At 39.7% G+C, this 7,437-nt stretch overlaps 1 long non-coding RNA gene across 1 annotated transcript; it reads left to right on the forward strand.

The window, feature by feature from the left end:
• The first annotated feature begins 4,536 nt into the window (after positions 1-4,536).
• On the forward strand, positions 4,537-7,192 carry LOC131676467 (uncharacterized). The gene is made up of 3 exons (XR_009303192.1): positions 4,537-4,695; positions 4,757-4,920; positions 4,982-7,192. It is a non-coding gene; the product is annotated as an uncharacterized LOC131676467 (long non-coding RNA).
• The last annotated feature ends 245 nt before the right edge of the window (positions 7,193-7,437 follow it).

Raw genomic sequence — 7,437 nt, forward strand, 5'->3', positions numbered from 1 at the left:
CTGAAGTGCACAAGCCAACTTATAAAGATCCTGGAGCGCAACACTGGGTCCGTGTCGTGAAGACCATTTCACAGTAGCAGCAGATCAAGGATTGGGTCTTCTGGAAATTATGGGACCTCAGCTGCAGGTGCCTTCACTCGCGAATGATACACTCAACCCTATGGAGCTTCGTTTCGACACTTCACTTGCTCTACTGTTCCTTCTATTCGGCTCTCTCAGCGCTTCCCGCTAATTCAGATCGTTTCCCCGCTTGGGTGACCATACTGTTGCAAATAATTGTTCTGTGCCTTGCATTTCTCACGACTGGCCTCCCCTAGCCTCAGCATGTCTTCCAGGTGTAGCGTTACCCTCTTAGGTGTTCTCTACGGCTGCTATCTCCGTCCATTCTGAATGATCACTTTTGGGAATCATCCCTCCTGGAAGACCGCTCTTCCACTTCCAGTCTGGTCGCTCGCTTTGTGCCCCATACTAGGACCCGAAGTGGTTGAGAAGTGCCCTCTTTGGGCTTCATTCTGAGATTGTGGCGATAAGCCGCTCTCGCGACGTGGACAATATTTTGTTTTGGTTTCAAGTGTTGCAGTGTTAACTCGTGAGTCACCATGTTCGTGGTTATCGTGCACTTGTATATAGGTGCCAAGTGTAATTAGATTATAATAGACATTTCCACAATTATATTCAGCATGACAAGTTATAGAATCATGGTTTGGATAAATGAGAAACGTCTAATTGTACCACGAATAGAACTAACTATTTTAGTTTAATCCTTTCTATTTTGTTTATTTACTTATTTTCTTTGGTTATGTGTATTCTTTTTTTGTTTATTATTTTCATTCCGTTTATTCTAGTTATCTTTTTTATTTGGTTATTTTGAGTCTTCTCGCTATTGAATTTGTTATTATAAATTTCTTATGGTATGTTTATTTCTTTTCATTATATGTCTTTTTCTAGTCTATTCTAGCTAGTTTAGGTTGACATCTCTGCATGATCGTATCACATGATGCTCCATTATGTAGTCATTCACTTCTAATACAGAGCTTCTATCGCTTACCTCCTCGTGCTGCCAGTTAGGATACGAGCAACCTTAATGAAAATCGGGAAACAACCTCGGTTAGACTTGTTGACAGGAAACGGGTAAATCGAAGAGCGTGTGCTCCTGATGTTAGGAGGACTCAATTCCTTGTCTCCTCTATGCAAGCTGCCAGCCCCATCACAATACTTTGTATCGCAGCTAATAACCCCGAATCGTGTAACTGCAGATACAGAATGAAACAAAAGTCCAAGTTTAACGGATGTTGATTGGAAACATGGTTCTTGGATCGTAGGAAATCTGTTGAAATCTGCGAAAGCTGTCCTGCTTGCTCGAAAGTTGTAAAAATTAAGGTGAAAAGTGCAGCCATTTAGGAAGTTCGACGGTGTGGCGCAGATATACGAGAACTCTGCACAGTAAATCCAACTATTGGGTATCTGTTCAGGTACTATATCTACTATTACATCTACAACTGTAGCTTGATCAACGCCTACGCGCCGATAAATAACAAGCCCGATTATGTAAAAGAAAAATTCCTTTGTGCGTCTAGAGAAGACGTATGGAGAGTATCTAAAACATTGATAGAGATACAAATACCTAGTCAGGAAGGGAAGAATTGTTTCGTCCAGTTATTGGAAAGGAGAGCTTCCATCCACCCACCAAGGACTACGGTGTAAGGTTGATCAAACTCGCCACAGCCAGAGCCTTGGATATCTGTAGCACTCATTTCACACGAGACAGTATTTGGATACGCACCTGGAGACACCAACATTGCCTTCTATGCACCGAATGTTGGTGTTGTGTAAGGTTCGAGCAATTTTACATGGCCCCAAACACCATACTTTCCCTCCAAAAGACCATATATCATTCAATCTCTCAACCATGAAAACGCGATATTGTGGTTTCCACGAAGATGTTAATTTTTATATGGGATTCACCGGATGGTATTTTTGTGGGACCCTCTTGTTGAACGCTGTTGGCCCAAGGACAACGGGGTATTATGGGCTTTTCGTTTGCTAGAGATAACCGGTCCCAGGCGTGCGAAGTCATGCGACTGAACATACAGCGACATTCGGCTGAAGGTATTAACGTTAAATATATCGAGAAGAACGACGAGTGATCAACTAGGGATAACCTGAACGCATCGTTGCAACAGGTCCATGACGCAGTTAATACAACAGCCATAGGCTAGAATTCTTGCTTGCAGCGGCTATCCGTCAATGGCATATTGAGCTGAATACAAGCGACAAAAACGTTATCTGTGTAAGAAACGTGGGTACGACAAACAAGTACCGCGGAGACAGATGGAAGCTTTGCCTGGAACGACACACAAAAGGAAGGAGAAGAAAACGCTCCCCGGCGCTGTTCATAATCAATAAACGGGACGGGAATCTGGTGACATTGCACAGGAGTAATGCCAGAAAACGGACAAATACAAATAGAATATGAATTGAGGAGGATGGATAAACTTGATCCACCCACTTACGTCAGGCTACTCAAGCGCTAAACACGGTCGTCGGGAAGGCCGGAATTCCGGTCGAAGTTCTAAAAGTCGGAAACAATCGGCTGTACGAATCAATCCACTGTGAGTGAAAAAAGAAATGCTTTCGAATTTATTGCTTTGTCTCACTTGAAAGAAGGTGATAAGCAACAAAAGGCGAGTTATAATCTAAGATATGCAACTCTCAGTATTGTTTATTATGATTGCTTGATTCGTACGAAAGTGGTTTGTACTTTTGTCCACCCGTTCTACGACTCTTTCATAACCGTAGAAAATATTCAATGTTTATAGAAAAACTCCAATTTACAAAAACCAAACGGCGTCAGTTATAAAATAAGGATCCCCATTATTTTTCCGTGCAAAAATCTCCTGTCCACGTGAGGTATTCTGACATTTTTCGTTTGTTAGTGTTCGTCATATCGACGCCAAAAAAAAAACAAAGAAAACAACCAACGTATTCCCAGACTGTAAATGTGTTCCGCTTACATGTGACCCCCATACATAGCATACCTATTCGTCCGTATGTGTGTGCGAAAGCCTCTGCGTATAACCGTCTATTTACCCCTATCTGTACCTCTGGTGTGAGTGTGTTACAGCACCATCGCTCGGTAAATAGAGGGGTAACAGTGTATACAAGACAAAAAAAGTGCGGCACTTCGCGAGTGTGATTGTGAATGTTGCAGCTGCACGTCGTCATCTGACTCCGATTCCGGAGCACCACAACAAACTGAATGCTTGTTTTCGTTTTCTGGTCGCGAAACGCAGAAAAAAAATCACGTTGAATGATGGCTAATGGTGGCTTCATCACGGGTTTTAGAAACGTCTGTCAGCCATTGTTGGACTTTTTTTTTTGATTCGCTATCAGACAGTTTTTTAGCGACTTAGATATTAAATTTATGCTTTTGAAATGCAATAAATATGGACACTTTACTGCCACAAGTCCCGTAATAAAAACCAGCAAGCCGAGAAACAAGCTGGTAAAGATTCACTTATTCATTGATGCTTGATGGATGGGATAAACCTACTTTGGTATTTTTCGTGATATTTGTTAAACGAAGCTATTAGTTTCAATTGCGCAGTTTAATTTTCAGGTGATCCACAAAATAATACACCGGAAAACTCATTTTCTGTCATAAATGCATATGTAACTCTTGTGCTTTATTGAGCTGTTCAATGCTTGGTAATGTGAAAATATTATCAGCATTGTTTTCCATTACGACGGATTGAATTTTCGAACCGATACGTCTCGAACATTCGAGTTTCATATCGACATTGAGAGGGCGAATCACATTAGTTCGAAAATTTTAAATAAACATTAATGATCTGACTTTTGTATAAAACGCAATCTTCTTTTTTTAGCTTGTCTAGTACATATGTACATGAAGTACGATTGGGTTTGTTTGTTTGAAGTGAAACTTTCTGACAGATAGTCTCATCATTCGAGCATTTTAATGGACCCATTCCTACTTTTTCTGATTGATTCAAACACGACAGGGTTTTCCATAATGTTTTTATTCCAATGTTAAAGAAAAAGAAAATATTGTATTTTTATAGTTTGGTTTCAATACTGGTTAGGTCATGGCATGTTCAGTTTTCAATGTCAAATAACCAATCGGAGATAGTCTAAAATGACAGTAAAGTGAAACTTTTCGCTAAAAAGCATCCATCAATTGTTGAAAATAGTTAACAGAACAACGTGTAACTCTTTTTTCACCATTTTCCAAGCATCGACGTTGTCCAATCGTCGTACAACGTTATGTTTTGTTGTTATTGAAGCTGCGGCAATGTGCACATGTGTAGTGTATTATCATCGGCTCACGCACACCATCAGGGTACAGTACAGTTCGGGTAATTTATATAGCTGATTTCGGTACGCTCCGGATCTCGTCGCGCGCGTCGTGTGCAGACGAAGAGTAGGTTTGTGTAGGAAAACAAAGAAGTAGAAGCAACTTGAAGAAATCGTTTCGACACGTACGTTACCTATTATAATACAAACTGGTCGCAGCGGTAAGCAAGTTTGTGCTTACGTGCTGAATTTCTATCGGAACAAATTTTTGTAATGCAGTTTTTTTTGGGGGGATTGAAAGAAATATTTTTCTAACGTGTTTAGGTGTTACAAAGACGGCAAATCAGGAAGGAATAACGTCTAAATAGAATGGTTGGCTAGGTAATCCAGGTGGCTTATTAGCTGAATACTATAAGGTTACTTTTATACTTTTTCATCGTAGACAATGTTACGTAAATGGGATAACCTGGTTGTTAGGTTTTATTCGTTGATCTAAACCGGGAATTTGGTGTGCGTACAGTAGAATCAAGGTGATCTACAATCTATCTATAACCAAAAATACGCATCAGTCTGTTATACTTTATTGGGTCATCCATACGGATACTGGTCAGTTCTCAAACGCACACTGCGATCTTGCCTGTTTACACTTCTCTACTCCCCTATATAGCTCAGAAGTCGAACAAAACTGTTTGTTTGCACATGGAACATGTGGGCAACTGTAAGCAATTCTGATACCCGGAACAGATCGAAGTATGCGCGTTTTTATAATCAAATTAAAACATTGTTTCACTCGAACATAACTATTGACCTCTTTTTCTCGTTTTGGATGTAGGATTAGAATCTCATTCCAGCATTTTTGTTATTATTGCACAATATTGATACATACTTCAAATGTAACAAATGCAATTTCATCATCTTATTCGGAAATGGGACAGTTAAAGGATGCGGGTTTATTGAATTTCAAGGATTTTGTCAAATTGTAGAAAGATTTCGTGTCACTTCAATTTCGAGGAGGTAATTGTGTAAGACAAAACATAGCAGACTAAAATAGATTAACACATATTAGGCAATTTTTATTTCGTGAAATTGCAGGTATAGAGTGGTAGTCCTTTAGTTAGCCAAGCCAGATAAAAATGGTTAAAAGATTTGGAAAAATCAAACGTGAGTTTTTTTTTTCCTGAAATACCATTTTGCTATAGTGATAGCAGGGATACCACGCAATCTGAAATCTGTGTTTCAGTCAAAAATCTTTCGACCATCTTTGATGCCTAAGACGGTACAAAAATTTATGTGAAATGTCCAAAAATCTATGAAAAATCGAAATATTTCCAAATCCTTGTAGAAATCTGCATAAGTTTTATCAAAATGCCAAAATTCTTTCGGTCTACCTGAGAAAGTTAGACGAAATTCTTTAGATTTATGATATTTTTTACGAGCATGGAGAAAATTATTGATGTTCAAGAAGATAAAATTGATGCGAACTTTTTTTCTTTGATTATATGACTTGGACTTTTAAATGGGATGAACGCTATCTCTGACGCATTAATAGCTCTGAGTAGCCGGCTGCCGAGAATGGTTTATATATTTCCCAACTTTTTTGTGGTGTTTATTTAATGAAATTTAGGACTGGTGATATCCAACGGGGAAAAACGATCGCAAATGGTGAGTGAAGCTAAGCAATCATGTGAAAAAAATTCCCCCCCGAGGCGAGATTCGAACTCGCAACCTTTGAGACTCCGGCCCAATGCACTAACCCTTATGCTATCCCTGGGTATGGTGACATCCAAGAGAGAACATATGATTATCCCACTGGCGACGGTGATCGTACCCTGCCGGTAGAGCGAGAATCACACACAACGACAGCTGATCACCCCAACACATTTGAACAATTTAATTTCCCCGCTAGATACCAAGGCCCGGGTTTTTATCATCGTCTGATGTCTAATTTTTAGTTCATTACCCATCGTACCTCGGTGGGTGACAGAGCTAAGGAAGACTGTCGATTTCTGGTCCCTTGCCCAGTGAACAGAGGTATGACACCATACCCAGGGATAGCATAAGGGTTAGTGCATTGGGTCGGAGTCTCAAAGGTTGCGAGTTCGAATCTCGCCTCGGGGAGGGGGAATTTTTTCACATGATTGCTTAGCTTCACTCACCATTTCCGATCGTTTTCCCCGTTGGATACCACCAGTCCTAAATAAGGTATTGGCACTTAAGTCAAAAGACCAAAAATTGAATTATTAGTCTAATGAAATTGCTAACCATAAAGTATATACTAGAGAGGACGTGCTAATACCTCACCTACTTAACGGAAGGACGATGATACATCAAACGATTCTATGGATTTCGCGTATTGAAAGATTTGGAAAGTATTAGATTTAGGATTAGCTTCGAGCTAGTGATGCTACCAAAAAAGCGTCTAGTAGAGTTTATTGATTAGTGATTGAGATACATTGCCACGCGGAAATCCAAAATTTACCAGCCTATTTCGGACAACACTATCAATATGGAGTACCAACAAAACACTATAGTTTAGTAAAATTTTAAATACAAGTTCACTGTAGATTTATCTGTAATAAATCAGCATGTCCTCCTCAGTCAGACGTTTAAAATGACGGAGCGAGAATTGTTTCCTGAAATACCTGTGTAAAAATTTAAAAGAAAATACGTTGAAAATCACCATCGCATACAGGTTAGCATGCATGAATCGCCATTGTATCTAAGTTTGCACGCAACGCTCGTATAGCGTTTGCTGGCCGATCGTAGCGCCGACTAGTGGCAAATTGCTACTTGCTGATAGCATATCAAAACCACAAGTTTATACCTTACATTGAAAACTTTACTTGTTTGTCAGTTCTCAGTGATATGCACTAGAAAAAAGTTGGACACGAAAGGGTTAAAAGACGCTATAAGCACTCTTTTGCAGAAATACTAAAAAGAGCAGCACCAGTCACCACGACGTTATGCTCTCGATCCCTATGTGGGAACACTTTTTACTGCTCCAAAAACTATAGGTAGATAAGATTCCTTGTAAAAGCTTTAATTTTTCTCTTAAGAGACCACCAAATACAACAGCTCGAAGCACTAACACAAACTATGCTATGTTTTCCTCTAAGGAGAAAA

This window comes from Topomyia yanbarensis, chromosome 1 (genome assembly GCF_030247195.1).
Source record: "Topomyia yanbarensis strain Yona2022 chromosome 1, ASM3024719v1, whole genome shotgun sequence".
Lineage (NCBI taxonomy): Eukaryota > Metazoa > Arthropoda > Insecta > Diptera > Culicidae > Topomyia > Topomyia yanbarensis.